Source organism: Diabrotica virgifera, chromosome 5 (genome assembly GCF_917563875.1).
Source record: "Diabrotica virgifera virgifera chromosome 5, PGI_DIABVI_V3a".
Classification (NCBI taxonomy): domain Eukaryota; kingdom Metazoa; phylum Arthropoda; class Insecta; order Coleoptera; family Chrysomelidae; genus Diabrotica; species Diabrotica virgifera.
This window is the reverse complement of record NC_065447.1, coordinates 65,074,163-65,093,528: the sequence shown is the minus strand read 5'-3', so window position 1 is coordinate 65,093,528 and position 19,366 is coordinate 65,074,163. Positions and strand designations below refer to the sequence as shown.

The 19,366-nt window shown below is 32.8% G+C and overlaps 1 protein-coding gene across 3 annotated transcripts in view; it reads right to left on the bottom strand.

The window, feature by feature from the left end:
* The window catches only part of LOC114325164 (fasciclin-2), a 246,675-nt gene that overhangs the window by 92,662 nt on the left and 134,647 nt on the right, over positions 1–19,366 (bottom strand). The gene's annotated exons all lie outside the window — the stretch shown is intronic.

Sequence of the window (19,366 nt, the reverse complement as noted above, 5' to 3'; positions counted from 1 at the left end):
GGGACACAAATACAAAAGGATTTGTAACATCACATGGATTGAAGCAAGGATGTTGTCTGTCTGTCACTTTATTTAAAATATAACTCAAAATGCTTTTAAAAGATAGAAACAAAAATGTTGAAAACAATGGGGATAACACTCACCAACACGATGGTATATACGCTCAACTACCTACCTTGGTACTTTGCAGACGATCAAGTAGTAATGTCTTTAATGATTTTAACTATATGAGCCGAAAATTAAAGAGTATGATGTAGTGAGTCTAGAAGTCAATATAAAGAAAACCGAATACTTGTGCATTGGAGGACAACAAAAAGATTATCATATTAGATGACATAATCACGATAAAGCAGTGCTACGACTAAATATCTAGGTATCAATATTTCGCACGATGGAACATTATACAAAGTCATAAGAGAAAGAAACACGGCAGGCAGAAAAGCCATCACGATATTACATAATATGAAGGGTGTCCCGTAAAATAGTGCGATCCTTAAAGGTATAGGTAGAGGGCACCATGCAAAACAAAAAACTCTTATAACATTTTTTTCTGAATGGTGCCGTTTGACCAAAAAATTAAAATACATTTTGGTATGCAAATTAAAATCTGGCAACTCTGTGAGGTACGAAAATTTAAACGTAGACAATCCCATGTTTAGTAAACAGATAGTTTGGAAGAATCCTGTTTAGTGTCAATGCCTAAAATGTTTTCGAATTGTGAGTTCATTACCTATTATGTTATTATGTTGATTGATTATTTATGGCAAATCACTAAATGGAGAGGCATACTATAATTTCTTTCAAAATGTTTTGCTGGTATTTCTCGTTGTATGAATGCATGTGTTCGTGAAAGTGGGTTACTTTGAACATTTATTTAGTATAATAATTATTTTCAAGTAAGTACAACTTAATCTGGTGTATTTAATTTCCACCGTAAGCTATGTTAAAGCCCTCAGCATTCAACACATTTAAAGATTACTAAATAAATAATACTAGTTCAGTTAAAAGATGTGTTTTTATGTTAAAAGATGTATAACTGCTTTAAAATTATGCAATAGGCATATCAATCCATTTAAAAAAAAATAATTATAGTAAACAAATAACAAAACAAAATCAAATAATAGTAAATACATAAGTACTATTAGGTTGGATTATTTTAAATATTTACTGTAAATCACAAACAGGAGTTCTTATTAATATCTGTTATTTTATTATTCCGTAGTGCGTACGATGTTGCCAGGTTATTTAAATTTCTAAGCATTAAAATACAGGTATATGGAAAACAATGTAATCTTTTTTTTTTTTGGAAACGGTTAACTTTAGAAAAAAATGGTATTGGACATTTTTGTTCTAAATTGTGTATTCTATCCATACCTTAAAGGAATGCACTATTTTCCGGGACACCCTGTATATGGGACCAATCCATCAACAAAGACAATAAAAAGAAGATATGAGAGTATAGTGAAAGGTATACTCTATACAGCTGTGAAATATGGCTACTGAAAGAAAGAACACTGGCAACGCTGAGAACAACGTAAATGAATGTTTTTGGAGAAGAGCGGCAGGAAGATCTAGAAGAGAAAGGATTACCAATGAACGCAATAAATAAATAATGGGAATCAAGCGAACAATCACAGATAACTTATCAGCAAAACAACTTATCTGGTTCGGACTTAGACAAAGAATGGATGAACAACGAATAGCAAACGAAATACTAAAATGGCGACCAGAAAGAAGGAAAAAAGCGAGGTAGAAAAAACAAGTTGGAGCAAAGGAATAGACAAAGAGCTGAGAGAAAGAAACAAAACAGGATCTAGGGAACAACCAGACGACGTGGTGATTGGAGGTCAGAAAACGGCGGAGTACGTTAGTAGATAACCAAAGCTTTTATGACTATCAGGATAGGGAAATCAATGTGTTAGAGAGAGAAGTACCTTTCCAATGAGTAAGAGTGAGATAGATGCTGACGTCACATAGTTTAGCTAGATGGCGCCACCAATCCGCCATTTTTATTCCAATTCTGCATTTTTATTCCAATTCGCCATTTTTATTCCATTACAGTAATTTTATTTAAATTCGCCATTTTTGATCCAATTTTCCTTGACATTACGTCAACGGAATCTACCATAGTTTACCTATTATTCGCTAGATGGCGCCACCAATTCGCCATTTTTATTCCATTTCAGTATTTTTATTTAAATTCACCATTTTTGATCCAATTTTCCTTGACATTACGTCAAAGAAATCTACCATAGTTTAGCTATTATCCGTTAGATGGTGCCACCAATTCAGTATTTTTATTTACAATTTTTATTCCATTTCAGTATTTTTATTCAAATTCGCTATTTTTATTCCAATTTTCCTTGACATTGCGTCGAAGAAATCTACCATAGTTCAGCTATTAGCCGCCATTTTATTCCAATTCGCGATTTTAAGTCCAATTTTTGTAGTTCAGTTCGCTAAGTCCAAACTACCGATATTTCCCATATTATTTTCAAAGCAGATTTAGAGTTCTAGTCAGTTGGAGAATACGTATTTTTGTTATAAAGTAAGTTCTAAATCTGATCTCAAATAAAATCATATACTTAAAACAAATTGAATTCATCGATATGAAAAAGAACTTCGATTGAGTGCATTATAAATGACAAAGACAAAAAAAAAATCTAGAAGGAAGATATTTAATAGAAAAAGGTTGCAAATTTTCAAAGCAAAAGTCCTTTAGAGTAATTCGATTGAGAAAATTATATATACACACAAGTAAAAAATCAAACTCCTATTGGTCCAATAAAAAAATCAAATACAACAGCATGTAAAAAGGCTTCAGTATTTTCAGTCCTATTGGTGCACATGATTATTTAACAGAATAAAACGACACAGAAAAATGAAATTTACCTCTCCGTAGATACGCCACTGCTAATATGGAAAGATATATTAGAAACTTTATTTAATTTTATTTAATAGCTAAATGATATATGGAAAAATATTAGAAACTTTGCTTAATAGCAAAGCAATTAGAAGGTAATTTAAAAAATACGTCACACTAATTGATGGAGAAAATACAGTAATTAAAGACCCATCAATATAATTACTGGACTTTGATATAAAAACGAGAAAAGTAGTGAAAATAGTGTATTCGAGTTTTCGAGGCAGTTAAGTACATATGGTATATTACAGTCAACATAGCAGTAAGGTGAGTACTATTTTTACTTTATTCTGATTTTTTATTTATATTCGTACCTTATATGCCATTCTTTCTGTTTTATTTTTCTAGTATTTCTCGATATTTTTTGCTTCTTATATATGAGAGTTTGCTTCTTTGTTCCTGAAGCTGAACTGATTTTCACGTATCCGTATATCAATTGGCCATATGTGATAGTTGTATTGCTCTTTGTACATTGTTGTCTCTTTTTTTGTAAATACACTGCTTCTCCATTCGTCTGGCTTTGTCCAACTTCCATAATTCTACTAAATAAACCTATATAAAAAGCATGGAAAACGAGTTGCAGCAATTTATATCTCTCGCTCTTTATTACAATGTGTCAGAGGCATTCGATTTTATTGTGGTTACCAGCTCTTTTTCTTTTTTAATTCTTAATAAAATGATCTAATTAGTTACGTGATGGGAATAAGATATATACAAAAATAAGAAAAAAATGTTTTATTTCTTTGGAATAAAAAAGCCAAGTTGGTTGACTGGTTTAAAGCTTTGCAGTGCAGGAGATTTGAACCTATGGTCTAACACTTACTTATTTTCAATGCAATTTAACAAAGCCTTAAATCACTCAACCAACGTGGCTTTGGAACTTTGCTCTAAAAAATAACGATTATATTCACATGTTACGACATTCATATTGATAATAAAAAGAAATAAATATTTTTCAAATAATATTTTATTCAAAATACTGTTATTTAGAGTGTGAGCTTTGGTACAGGGCACCCATATAAAAAGCGTGGCTGTCCCCTCCTTCCTTCTTTCAGCCAACGCCTCCAGTCCTTTCTGTTCTGATATTCTCCATCTCGTCTTTTCTTTTAGATATATATTTTTGTCTTTTTGTTCTGACAACAGCATTTCCTGTCTTTATTTTTTAAGTGCTTGAATTACTTCGGAGGGAATGGAGTCTTGCATTGCAGAGTCTTAATTTCTCGATTTTTTGTTTATATTCACAACATATTTTAGTCTGATTTTAGCTTATATTCGTAACTTTGGATATATGTAATTTTTTTAGTCGAATTCTATGTATCTTTGAGCCTTAATCTATCCAAAATTTCGATAAATCCTCTATTTTTTCAAATTATTCTAATTAAACTAAAAGACTTTTGCTTAAAAATTTTGCAATATTCTTTCTATTAGAGTCCTTCCTCTATCTATCATAGGATTTTTACAGCTGTCACCGCCTTCCTTCTTTCAGCCAACGTCTCCAGTCCTTTCTGTGCTAACATTCTCCATCTCGTCTTTTCTTTTAGATATATATTTTTGTCTTTTTGTTCAGACAACAGCATTTCCATGTGTCTTTTGGCTTCTGTTTTATCCAGTTGCAGCAGGTTAGAATCCCAAATTTTTTAGTAATTCCGATTTTATTCATACATATTAGATATATCTTTGCTTATTTGTAACTTATGTACCTATATATAATTTTCTCAATGGAATTACTCTAAGACTTTTGCTTTAAAATTTTGAAACTTTTTCTATTAGAGACCTTCAGTTTAGATATATTTTATATAAATCTCACACAAGAGATGCATTTTTTCTCGATTTTTTCATTTTATTTTCGAAGAGAGTGAAGTTGTGTATAGCAAGTTATTATTGTTTTAGGTGGATTTAGCAAGAAATAAGCAAGGTTTCATCCATTGCAGTGGAAACTAACATCCAGCAGCCAAATTGGAAATCGTTGAAACTTAGAATAAAAAAGAGGGTAAGTGATTTTGTTTTTTATAAGCCATACATACAATATATTAAAATACTTAAGCAGCGGGTTTTTTTTCTATTTCTCAATTTTTTTCGTTCTATTTTCAAAGAGAGTGAATTTTAGTATAGCAAGTTGTTATTGAGAGTTTTGCTTCGAATTACGTTTTTTGTATCGAAATTTTACAACATATTTCTATTAGAGAGCCTCCTATTAGATATGTTTTTTTTTTTTTTCTTTTTCTGTGTTTTCTACAGCGGGTTCTAAAATCGCACTAGCAATGCATTTTTTTTTCAATTTTTTCGAAGAGAGTGAATTTTAGTATAGCAAGTTGTTATTGTTTTAGGTGGATTTAGCAAGAAATAAGCAAGGTTTCATCCATTGCAGTGGAAACGAACATCCAGCAGCCAAATTCGAAATCGTTGAAACTTAGAATAAAAAAGAGGGTAAGTGATTTTGTTTTTTATAAGCCATACATACAATATATTAAAATACTTAAGCAGCGGGTTCGAAAATCGCAATAGCGATGTATTTTTGTTTTCTATTTCTCAATTTTTTTCGTTCTATTTTCAAAGAGAGTGAATTTTAGTATAGCAAGTTGTTATTGAGAGTTTTGCTTCGAATTACATTTTTTGTATCGAAATTTTACAACATATTTCTATTAGAGAGCCTCCTATTAGATATGTTTTTTGTCTTTTTCTGTGTTTTCTACAGCGGGTTCGAAAATCGCACTAGAAATGCATTTTTTTTTCAATTTTTTCGAAGAGAGTGAATTTTAGTATAGCAAGTTGTTATTGTTTTAGGTGGATTTAGCAAGAAATAAGCAAGGTTTCATCCATTGCAGTGGAAACGAACATCCAGCAGCCAAATTCGAAATCGTTGAAACTTAGAATAAAAAAGAGGGTAAGTGATTTTGTTTTTTTATAAGCCATACAATATAATATTGAAATGATTAAGGAAATAGTTAAGCAGTCCGATAATCTATTATTAACTATTAAAAGACTTCGTAAAATAATTTTTGATAAATTTACTCAAAATGATGCTAAAGTGTGGTTAAAGCGACTAAATGCACATATTTGCAAATGTAATAATTTAATTAAAGCTAAAAAATTACCCATTGGAACTGCTAGAAAATTACAATCAAACGTAGGACATTTTAAACATTTTCGAAGAATAATTTTAAATTTTAATAGACGTGTTGGTCTAGGACTTAATTCAAAATTACGTAATAGAGTAAAATGGGAAAATGTCGCTTCAAGTTTTGCAAGCCGGATTAAGACAGGGGTTATAATAAATTTATATCATAAGGATGTAGGACCGTTTTTGGATGATGCTTTTACCGTATTTAAACAAAAAGTTAAAACTGTATTGAAATCTAATAGAGTACTTAAAGTCAACACTACTTTGTGGGGGGAATTTATTAAAAAGACAGGTGACAGTGAGAGTTTAGATTTGATGCATTTTAGCACTAAAAATGTCATTATAGATAGTTATTCAACCGATTTACACATTTGGTTTAGCGAAAATGTCAAAGATAAAATTTTTAAAAAAATGTCTGAGTTTGCAGAAAAAGATTCAGGTGCTGCTCTCTCTAAAGTAATCTCATTAGAAGTTAACATCAATAAAGTCGAAATTGGGAACGGATCATCGTACATTAAACTTCCTGAGCAAATTCAAAAGCGTCGAGCATGTATAAATATCAAAAATTACGATCAAAATTGTTTTTATTGGGCGATTATTAGCTCTCTTTATCCTGCTAAAATAAATACAGAACGTACGTCGACATATCCATATTACAGTACTGCGTTGAAAACGGAGGACTTAGAAGCTCCAATGCCTTTAAGTCATATTACAAAATTTGAAAAAATAAATACTATATCAGTGAATGTTTATGCTTTGGAATTAAATCAAATTAAGGAAAAACAATTTTACGAAGTAGTACCTGCTAGACTTGCACAAAACAAGCTTGATAGACATGTAAATTTGCTTCTTATTCAGGATAAATATTTTCCAAAGTTAAATGATTACGACGCTCCTCCTAGTGACGATGAAAATATTGAAATAAAATATCATTATTGCTAGATATGTCTAGGTTGGTAAGTTCTCAGTTAAGCAAGAACTCAAATAAAAAATATATTTGTGATCGCTGCATGAATTATTTTTCCAGCGGGAATAAACTTGCGGAGCACGAAGAGTTCTGCAGAGACATAAACAAATGTAAAATGACTGTTCCCAAATACGATGATGTTGCTTTTAGAAATTTCACATACAAACAAACCACTCCCTTTATTATATATGCTGATTTTGAATGTCAGTTACATAATTTTACAGATTCTAATGTAAAACTGAGCAAAACAACAAAATACCAAAAGCATGTACCTTATAGTGCAGGTTATTACTTTAAATGTGCTTACGATGACAGCTTATCATATTTTCGAAGCTACAGAGGTGAAAATTGCATGGAGTGGTTTGCAAAAGAAATGGCTGAAATATCCAAATTTGTCAATTCTAAAATAAAATCGATTGTACCTATGGTTACAAAGCCTAGTACAAGTGGGGCAACTGCCTGTCATATTTGTGAGAAACGCTTTTTAGCTACAGATATAATTGTGGTAGATCATGATCATTTTACCGGAGAGATACGAGGATTTGCACACCAAGCATGCAATTTAAACTTCAGAAAGGTGTTTGTTGTGCCAGTAGCCTTTCATAATTTTAGTGGATATGACTCACATTTCATGATTATCGATTTATGCAAACATGGGCACCTGAGCTTACTTCCTATTAATAAAGAAAAATATATTTCTTTTACTCTACATTCAGATGAGCATAAAATTAGACTAAGATTTATCGATACTATGAGATTTATGGGAGCTTCACTCGATGAATTAGCATCACTTTTAGATACTTCAGAGAAGAAGATTTTAAAACAAGAATTTTACAGTTTAGATGATAATGCATTTAACTTATTAACTTGCAAAGGAGTATTTTGCTATGATTATATTGATAGTTTGGAAAAATTAGAGGAAACTTCTTTACCTACAATTAGTCATTTTTATAATAAATTATGTGATGAACATATTAGCGAACAGAAGTATGCTCATGCGCAGAAAGTTTGGTCTACATTTGAATGTAAAAATTTGGGAGAGTATAGCGATTTGTACTTAAAAACAGATATTTTGCTTCTGGCTGATGTATTTGAACAATTTAGACAAAAATGTAGGGATACGTACCATTTAGATCCTGCGTGGTATTATACCATACCAGGTTATACATGGGACTGTATGCTAAGGTATACAAAATGTAGATTAGAGTTATTAAAAGATGTGGATATGATTTTGTTTATTGAAAAAGGCATAAGAGGCGGAATATCTGTGTGTAGTAACCGATTTTCGGAAGCTAACAATAAGTACATGTCGACATATGACCCCACACAGCCCTCTAAGTACATCATGTATTTAGATGTAAATAATCTATATGGTTGGGCTATGAGTGAATATTTACCTTTTGGAGGATTTAAGTGGATTGAAGATGTAACCAAATTTGGTGTTGCATCTAAATCCACTAAACTTCCCAAGGGTCATATTGATATTATGTCAATTCCGAATGCTGCGAAGGAGGGCTATTTCTTTCAAGTTGACTTAGAGTATCCACGTGAATTACACGACAAACATAAAGATTTTCCATTTGCTGCCGAACACCGCATTCCTCCCGGTTCAAAACTACCAAAATTATTGCCAACTCTTTTTAATAAGTCAAAATATATTATTCATTATAGAAATTTAAAGCAGGCTTTATCTAACGGATTAATTTTAACTAAAATACATAAAGTTTTGAAATTTAATCAATCTGCATGGCTGCGACCCTATATTGAGTTAAATACTAACTTACGGGCTGCATCTAAGAGCAGTTTTGAGAAAAATCTCTATAAAATGATGAACAATGCTGTGTTCGGTAAGACCATGGAGAATATAAGGAGGCATAGAACTGTAAAAATATGTAAAAATTGGAATGGAAGGTATGGAGCCAAAAACTTGATTGCAAGTATTCGGTTTCACAGTCGTACTATCTTTAGTGAAAACCTAGTGGCCATCGAACTAACCAAATCAGTGGTGTGCTTTAATAAACCTTTGTATATAGGTGCAGCAATCCTAGACATATCAAAATTATGTATGTATGATTTTCATTACTCCTTCATGCTTCCAACGATGGGAGAAGAAAATTGTATGTTATTGTACATGGATACAGATAGCTTTATATATGAATTACAGTGTTTAGATGCATATAAGGAGGTTTTAAAGGCACACAACTCTAAATTCGATACATCTGACTATTCGGAAGATAACCCGTACATGATAGAACGGTTAAATAAAAAAATCCCCGGTCTAATGAAGGATGAAGCTAATGGAAAAATTATTACACATTTTATTGGTCTAAGATCAAAAATGTATACATTTAAATTACAAACAACTGATGAAGAGAGAGAAAAAGAGAGAGAACGTTTAAAACTGAAACTAAACAAGGAACAAATTGATTGTGGTATTCAAAATTTAGGTATAACCAAAAAAGCAAAAGGTGTAAAATATAATGTAGTCAAAAATATAATCACATTTGAAGATTTTGAAAATTGTTTAAAAGAATACAAAATTAAAAGCACAAACCAAAGGTGTATTCGGTCATATCAACATTCAGTATTCAGCATAGAGCAAACAAAAACGGCCCTAAGTCCTTATGATGATAAACGATATTTAATACCAGAATCCTTTAAGACGCTTCCCTGGGGGCATTGTGATATACCTTAATTTTTTAGCAAAAATATAATCGCTTTAAGACGCTGAGGGCATTTACTTGGATATTAAAAATATGTATGGCTGTTGAAAAGACACAATCACTTTTCCTCAGTAATATTTAATAAAATGACTATTGTACAATATTATTTTTTCATTATCCTTTTGTAAATATATTACGAAAATAAAACACAAGTGTTTAAATATATAATATTTATTAACAAATAAAGTTATTCAAGTCATTTACAACTTTAATTTTATAATAATATACATATTCTCTCATAGCATGGCTTAACAAAGTATCTGCTGGAGAAATTTCACAAAACGCAGTCATAGCTTCAAACGGACCACATAAACTAGTATCTGTACAAAAATTCTGTTGCAAAAAATATACAATATTTGTATAATATGCATGAAAATTTAAATTTTCCAACAACGATATGCGATGAGTCACTATACTGTGGTGTACTTGTAGAATTTGCGTAACATCATTTTCATCTAAATAGTATTCCACACCATGTTTTTCAATAACAAGGAATTTGATTGAATCCAACACCAATTGTCGTATCTTGCAGTAGTCTCCACACTGAAACTCGACAGGATCAAACTCGTCTGCATAGAAAAAATCATTCATCTTTTGTGAAAATAGGTTAATTATGTCACTCCACTCAAATTTGTCTATACTAATTCTTCGACCGTCGAATAATTCTTCTTTTATGGTATGTTGACATAAAATGACGGATGCCGTAAACTGTCTAGCTGGAGATAGACCAACTTTAATTATGTAACTATCTAGTGGAAATGAGGCTTCTAACAAGTAGTATGGTTCATTCTTCGCAGCTTCTTCGAATTTTGCTAAAACTTGGTCTAGTTCGGCACCATAATTGATTTCACTTGATGAATCATCGAATACCACAATAGAACTTGATGAACTATAACCACTATCTTGAGAACTCATGTTGAGGAGCGAGGTGAACTAACTGAGAGCGAGGTTGCTGAGCGGTCTTTTATATTGCGTCCCTCCTCTTCAAGGTTGCATTCGCATTAAAAAGTACTAAACCACATCTTTATTATTAATCCAACTATTATGTTTACTATCGAGACCCAGCCATTGAACATACATCTTATTTCCGCGTCTGTGCAATACTTTTTCAATTAAGTAAATGTCAGTATTTTTTGTTTTCTGTAATTCTTCTTCGTAGAATCCTCCTCTAATAGGCGCTCCAGTCATATCTTCAATCAAATATGTTGTGGGATTTGTTATTTTAATTTCGGTAATTTTAAATAGTTCTGTTGTCCAATTTGGCTTATATCCCTTATCAAAAAGGTGTTTATTTTTACTAATACGCACCATATCACCAACTTTCAATTTTCTTGTACCTGATATTTTCAAGTGAGTGTAATATTTTCGTAAGATTTCTTTTTCGTTAGATTTATTAACATCAATAGGTCTAAGTCGAATTTTGCTGTGTTTCGTGTTATTGTAGTCTTTTGTAATTTGAGGTAATATATCTATCCATTTGTAAGTACCATTAAGACTGAAATACTTGTAAAGTTTTTCCTTCAATGTTCGAATAATTCGTTCACATATGGCTGCTTTTTTAACACTAAAGGTATTATAGTGATTAATACCATGCTTTCTTATGAGGTTTTGAAACTTGGAATTGAAAAATTCTGTACCTTGGTCTGTTTGTAAATTTTTCGGAACTCGTCGAGTTTGACTTAAAATATCTGCAAACGTCTTTGTTATTTCCTCCCCTGTTTTTGTCTTTAATGGTCGAGTCCACACAAATTTTGAAAAACAGTCAATTACGACAAGAATGAGCTTGTAAGATTTATTTTGATTGGCATAGGATCTCATCTCAGCAATATCCATTTGCCATAAATCATCTAGACCTTTAATGACGGTTCGTCGACGAGGATAATTTTTTCGTGCTGGTTTATGTAATTCGTTGACCAATTGTTGTTTTTCTTTAGACATTACGAATTTAAACTTAAGACGATTGTCCCATGAAGTAATGTTATCTACTGCGTTCTGTAATGTAGGTTACATTTGATTTATTAAGTATTTTCGATGGGAAATTATTTTTCAGGACAACATTTGATTTATTCTCTTGTTAGTCTTATTTACTGTCAAGGTATTTTCTGTAGCTTTTTGTAGATTCAATGCCTTGTTAATCCTATTTACTGTCACGGTATTTTCTCCAACAGATTCTTGTTTTATTGCATTCTGGGTACTTACTGCTTTTTGTAAATCATTCATTTCTTTTGTTAAATCAGATATTTTCAAGACAGCCAGTTTATTTTCATCAGATAACTCATTATTTTTTTTATTAAAATTGCTTTCAATCTTACCGATGGAGTTTTGAAAGTCAGAAATTTTTTGTTCAAGTTGAGTATCTTTTGAACTATATTCTTTTTGCATCAAGTTAATCTCTTTTCGCAGAAAATTTTTTATATTTGCAATGTGGTCATCTACATATTTCTTGTTGGAAAGATGTATACCTGCTACAGGAGGATCTCGTTTAATATCCTTATTTACTGCATGTATCTGGTTTTGTAAATCTAAAATGGATTGTTTGAAGCCTTCACGCAGCTTTTGAATAGCTTGTTCATTAGAACGATAATGATGACGACCAAACTTATCAACACTCATGTTGGAAATGATGTCTAATCTGACCTAACATTAATATATAATATCTGCTTCACGTAATTCGTTGATAATGGCAACAATTTCGTTACTATGGGATGTGTTTCCTGCTTCTTGGGAAGCAATCAACAATTCGAGTCTATCACATAGTTCATTTGGATCATCCCAATATACATATTCAATAGGATTATCGTTGTAAATCAAATGAGAAGCATCGATGAACCCTGATCCTTTGGAGGTAGATGAAGTTGCTGACGATGATGAACGAGTTGCTTTTACTACTTCTAAAGGCGATTTCTTTGATGTAGTAGACCGAGTTTTCGGTGGTGAACGAGTCGCTTTCTCTTGACCTTCGAGAGACAGTTTCTTTAATCTAGTAGATTTAATTTTCGGTGATTGCTTCTTTGCTTTTTTAGGTTTAAACAACGGTTTGACAATATTAAGATATTTTTCTGCAGTTGCACCTTTAAGATGGCCTATGGAATTGTGATGAACTTCAGTATTATTTAATTCTTTATATTGTTTTAAATCTTCATTTTCATGATTCGTTGATACTGTATCGGAAAATACATCGTCATCGCTATCTTCTTTTTTCACCTCTTCTTCTGATTTCATCTCTTCCTTTTTGACGTGTTTAAGCTTGTTATTAGCAGCATGATGTGAGGATTGTGCAATATCTTTTAGTGGTTTAGTTATGGGTTCAAAGAGTTTATTTAGCGTATCGTCTTGTTCTGTCCTACCTAGCTTTAATGCCAAATACTTTTTGCGAATGACTCGAGCTAATTCAGCAACTTTACGCTTGCGTGCAGCTACCTCTTTGTCCAACATGTTGTTATGGAATGCGTGTATTTCGATCATAACTACAATTTTATAAACTTGTCGAAGCCTAAACGATATCGTCCGTTAGAAATATCGAAATCCTTAACAATTACGAACGTGCCATACTTATCCTGCCAACATTCAGAACAAATTTTTTTAAATTGAACAAATGTCATGTCAGGTGAGACGTGATCATCAAAGACGTGTTTTAAATTGAGCTCATCCTGTTTAAACAATACAATAAGGTTGGCATTATCACGCAGGAGTTGTTTGCCTGCTCGACTGTATGATTGACATATGTATGCACAATCGATATCTTTATGTCTTCCCATACAGTAATATTCACGTATTGTTTGTTGTGGATCCGTAGATACGTCATCAAATATGAATACTGAGTTTGGTTTAGCTTCGCCAGGACTTATTACGGCATCATTGTCTTTAAATGGAAAATAGCCAACCTCTTTCACAGATTCCAACACTTCCTTCAAAAACTGATACTTGGGTTGAAACAACGATTTTGAATATACGTAAACATTTTTGAATTTAGCGCCATTTAGATCAAACAGTAATGCCAGCATAGCATTCGTTTTTCCACATCCGCTTGGGCCACATACGATAGCACGAAAAGAATGTGGTAGCAATACACCATGTTTACTGATTCTTGTCACGTTATCGACAAAATCCAAGTTCTCCACTGCTAGTGTCTTATCTTGTTGAATGACCTTCATATTGTGATTAAGATGTATTTTATTCGCTTGGTTATATAAAGAAATTTTTCAAGAAGCGATTCATTTCAATGTTAGTCGTTCAAGGTGAAGGAGTGTTGAATTCTCTGATCAACAATATACCGTTTGAATTGCATGCCCCTGGTTACCAGTATCTAGGACCTGGAACTAAATTACAGAAACGTCTAGCTCGTGGAGATCCAGGGATAAATCCATTAGATCGAGCTGCGAGAGATCATGATATTGCATATTCTCATAGTAATTCATTGAAAGATAGACATAAAGCAGATTGGGTATTGGAAAACAAAGCGTGGGAACGAGTTACAGCAAACGACGCATCTTTGAGTGAAAAAGCCACTGCCTGGTTGACTACTACAGCAATGAAAGTTAAACGAAAACTAGGTATGGGTATGAAACGTGGTAAAGGTGTTGGTTCATTTAAGCGACACGTGCTACAACCAATTATCAGAACGTTGAAACGAACTCCTCCGTCACCAAATTTGCGTAAATCAGCCCTAGTTGCACTTGCAGCAGCTAGAACAGCCGTGAAGAATATAGGTGGGAAAAGAAATGTACGAGTTCCAAGAATCATTCCATTCGAATCAAAATCTGGTGGTATTTTACCTTTAATCCCCATCTTTGCAGGCTTATCAGCTCTTGGTAGCTTGGCTGGTGGTGCAAGTGCCATCGCAAAGACTGTAATTGATTCAAAGAATGCTCAAAAGAAACTAGAAGAGGACAAACGTCATAATAAAGCTATGGAACATCTAGGCAAAGGATTATATCTTCGAAAAAACGCTAAAGGAGGCTTTGGATTATATTTAAAAAAAGTCAAAAAACTACCGCTGAAGCTACCTAATAGACCTTTAACCAATGTGGACTTGAATAAATTTGTTAAACTACTTAAAATTCCAAATTTTCGTGGTGTGTTTATGAGAGATAATTTACCTCGTAACCCTCGTAAACATGAATGTGCTATAATTAATCTCGACATTTCAACAAACCCTGGTACACATTGGGTAGCTTACAGAAAGATAAACAAAGACATAGAGTATTTTGATTCATATGGTTGCTTGAAGCCACCTCAAGAACTAGTTTCCTATTTGAATGGTGGAAGAATTGCCTATAATAACGATCAATATCAAAGTTATAACCAAATAAACTGTGGACATTTGTGCTTAAAGTTTCTGTATAATGGAAAATATAAGCGCTGATGTCTGGTATGAATTACCACAAGATATTCGCCATGCACTAGAATATTATTTACCTTGCAAGAAAGACTATAAGAAACACGTATGGTGCGATGTTTGTGGGACGATGGAAAGTGTATGTGTATTTTGTAGAATACCGTATTATGAACAAAATATAAATAAAACAAGAAAAACATGTAACATTATTCTAAGAAAAATAAAGAAATATTTAACATATTTTGGTATTTAACTTACTGCACCTTTTACCTCCTATCAGTCATGTCTCGATTATTGACCCTAACAAGTACTACAAACGAGTTTTCGTTTACTCCTCAAGTGCCTCTTGTGCTTGATCCGCTACGGCAGTATTATGTAGCAGTGTTGGGATTTCATACATTTAATTCAATTCCAAACATTGATGGTGAAAAGTTTTATTTCTATGAGCAGAATGATCGTACAAAGTTGCGTTATATCGAAATTCCATCAGGATCGTATGAAATTACCGATATCGAAGCATACATTCGAAATAAATTAATGGGTATATACAATTCGGTTCAGGAGTTCACTTTAAAACCGAACAACAATACGCTTAAATGTGAAATTTTCTGTCAAGATCATACCATTACTTTCGAGAAAGAAGATAGTCTTGGTAAATTATTGGGTTTCTCCTCAAATAGAGTGTTAAAATCAGGAAAAATGCATTCTTCAGACCAACCTGTAAATATTATAAAAGTATCAAGTCTACTATTTGAATGCAACATTACTGAAGGAGCCTTCTACGAAGACAGACCTGTACACACCATTCTGCATTTTCCGATAAATGTTGATCCAGGTTTTTCTATTGATGAACGTCCTCATAACCCTATATACATACCAATAAGCAGCAGTATACGTGAAATTACCAAAATTACTGTTAGTATAGTCGATCAGGAATTAAGACCTGTCAATTTTAGAGGAGAGAAAAGTACGCTCCATTTGGATTTTAAGGAAACGATATAAATGGGTTTAATTATAAAACAAAACTCAAGTCAATATCCATTAGTCTCACACAGATCCTGCATGCGACGTGACGTGTCTGCCGCCAATAAAGCCTTTCTTGTTGCCATTGGATTAAAGCTGAAAGATGTCAAAACGTCAATACATTCGACGGGGGGTTCAACAGCAGGAGCCTCAACCTCATATTTTCGATCTTTACCAAAAACCTCTGTTCGATAATACTATTAGAAAAGAAGAATTTCGGACATATACACCATACATCAAATCATTTAATAATAGTGACGTTGTCGAATTTATCATAAATCAATCAGATGCATTTTTTGGGATACACGAAACGCTGTTGGAAATTAAAGGAAGTATAGAGAAAGTAGGTGATGGCGTGGTTTCTCTTGCACCGAATGCTGGAGCTTTCTTGTTTGATGCATGTACGTATATCCAAAGTTCACATGATATGGAAATAGTTAGAGACCCAGGTGTAGTTAGCACTATTCGCAGTTTGTTATGTTATACTCCTGAAGATTCCAAGTTTCTCAGTACTGCAGGATGGAACTATCCGAATAATCCACATATATCGGGAGACAACTTTAGTCTACTGATTCCGATAAAACATATATTCAACATTTTCAACGACTACAATAAATTAACCTATGGCCGTCAAGTGTTTCGATTTGTTCGAGCACGCAATGATAGAGACTGTATTCTAGTGAAAGAACCTAATGCTACAACAACAACAACAGTATCTTTAACTGTTTCCAGCATGGAACTCAAGGTCAAGCATGTCTTTCCCAATGATGATATGAAAATTGAATTAATGACTCCGATTAAGAATAATGTGCCGATAACTATACCTTTCCGTAAATGGGAGCTCAATGAACTACCTTCACTTACGTCAGGATCTCGACGCGAGATATGGAGTGTAAAGACAACTTCATCTGTTGAACGCCCACGCTATGTCATTGTGGCTTTTCAAACTTCTAAACGAGATGACATACACGCTGATCCAACGTTATTTGATCACATTAGAATGTCCAGCGTGCGATTGGTTATTAATGGAGAATACTGGCCTAACGAGAGAATGCAATTGGATTTTGCAAAAAATGACTATGCTATAGCTCACTATAACTATACGGAATTCTTTCCTAGTTATACTCTTTCCTCAACAAAACATCCCATCTTAGATTATGCTGCTTTCAAGAAATATGCCTTATTTGTTTTTGACTGTTCCAAGCAGGATGATACGTCATTCAGATCAGGAACCGTTGATGTTAAACTGGAAATCGAAGCAGATGAAGGTTTTCCGGCAGGCACTCGAGCCTACTGTTTAATTGTTCACGACAGCCTACTCGAATACTTTCCTCTAACAGAAGTTATCAAAAATATTATTTAAGTAGGTTTAAAGAGTACGTCACTCAGTATCAATCATCACGCTTAATCATGAGGATTGCTCTAGTTGACATACAGGGATTTATGGTAGATGGATGGTTTGTACCCAAGGAACTCAGCATTGAAATTGGTTTTAAACGACATCATTACATATTTACGTCTCCGCAACCGTTTACTTCATTAACTAATCAAGATAAGAAGACAGTATTCTTCTTGGAGAAAAACGTGCATGGCATTCGGTATTCCAATGGTGATGTGGAATATTCCAAAATAAATCAAATACTAGAATCCAAGTTATTGTATGCTGCCGATTACATTTACGTTCGAGGAGAACAAAAAAGCAGATTTTTACAACAGAAATGTAATATGATTGGAGTTTTTCCTGCAATTATTGATGTCTGCAAATTTGATTATACGCCTTGCGTTTGTAAATTTGCTCCTGATGCAAACCCCTGTCACGCCAATGGAGTGTTTTTATGTACCGAAAGAAATGTGGATCGACTACGCCAATGGTTTTGTAATACGATATTACCTGTATAATTATGTTTTATAATAAAAATATATAAACAACTATTGACTTTTAATTAAAACTCCTTATTTACTCATAAATTTTTATATTACGTGTCAAATCCTCTTTACAATTTTTTTTAAAATAATTTTTAAAATTAAGATAAATACAGGCATTAAAATTAAACATGTCAATGCGAATATATTATTAATTTCATTTTTCATGTTTCTGCTGGTGGTGTTATCGTCCATGGTTGAATATGTCCTAGTGGATATGTTCTATCGCTAATATGTAGGTTCTCTAATTGTTTGATAATTTTTCTTAAATCCTGATATACTTTAATATCTTTCTGTAACTCAATGAGTTTATCTTGAAACTGTTCAACTTTATGTCTGTACTCACTTAAAGACATGACGCTACTAACAAATTTGTTTTGGTAAAGATACATATCTAATGCCTTTGTGACATGATGTTTAATTTTTCTCCATCGCTTAAACATAAATTATGTTACGGTCGTAGATAAAATATAGTATGCAACTCGTAAAGCTTAGATTTCTACACGTGACTGTTTAAATAACATATTCGATACTCCCCACACCTTTATTTTATGGTCGTAGATAAAATATAGTATGCAGCTCGTAACGGTTAGTTTATGGATTAAATAACATATTCGATACTCCCCACACCTTTAACGTACCACAATCTCCAATCAGACCAATGCAGATGTAATGTCACCATCGCTTAAGCATACTAAATTATCGGTCATAGATAAAATATAGTATGCAACACGTAGAGCTTAGATTTCTGCACGTGACTGGCTTAAATAACATATTATGTAAAAGAAGAAGAATAGACAGTTGACAAAAAGAAGAAGAGCGTGGCGACTAGCACAGTTTTTAATTTATTCACTATTTTAATTTAAAAATAGAGTCATCTAGCGGCTAATAGCTAAACTATGGTAGATTTCTTCGACGTAATGACTGTGTCAAGGCAAATTGGAATAAAAATGGCGAATTGGAATAAAAATGACGAATTGGAATAAAAATGGTGAATGGGAATAAAAATGGCGGATTGGAATAAAAATGGTGAATTGGTGGCGCCATCTAGCGGAAAATAACTATGGTAGATTCCATTATATGGAAGATTCCTTGTGACGTCAGCATCTATCTCACTCTTACTCATTGGAAAGGTACTTCTCTCTCTAACACATTGATTTCCCTATCCTGATAGTCATAAAAGCTTTGGTTATCTACTTACGTTATAAACCGACAAACAGTAGTAGTGTCAACTACTAAACAACAGTATTTTAAACTGTTATTATTCTCATAAACTCTTTTTCAAATTAGACGCTAGAGTAGAGCAAGAAATTTGAAAAGGTCATCAAGAAAAACCGTTAACATAAGG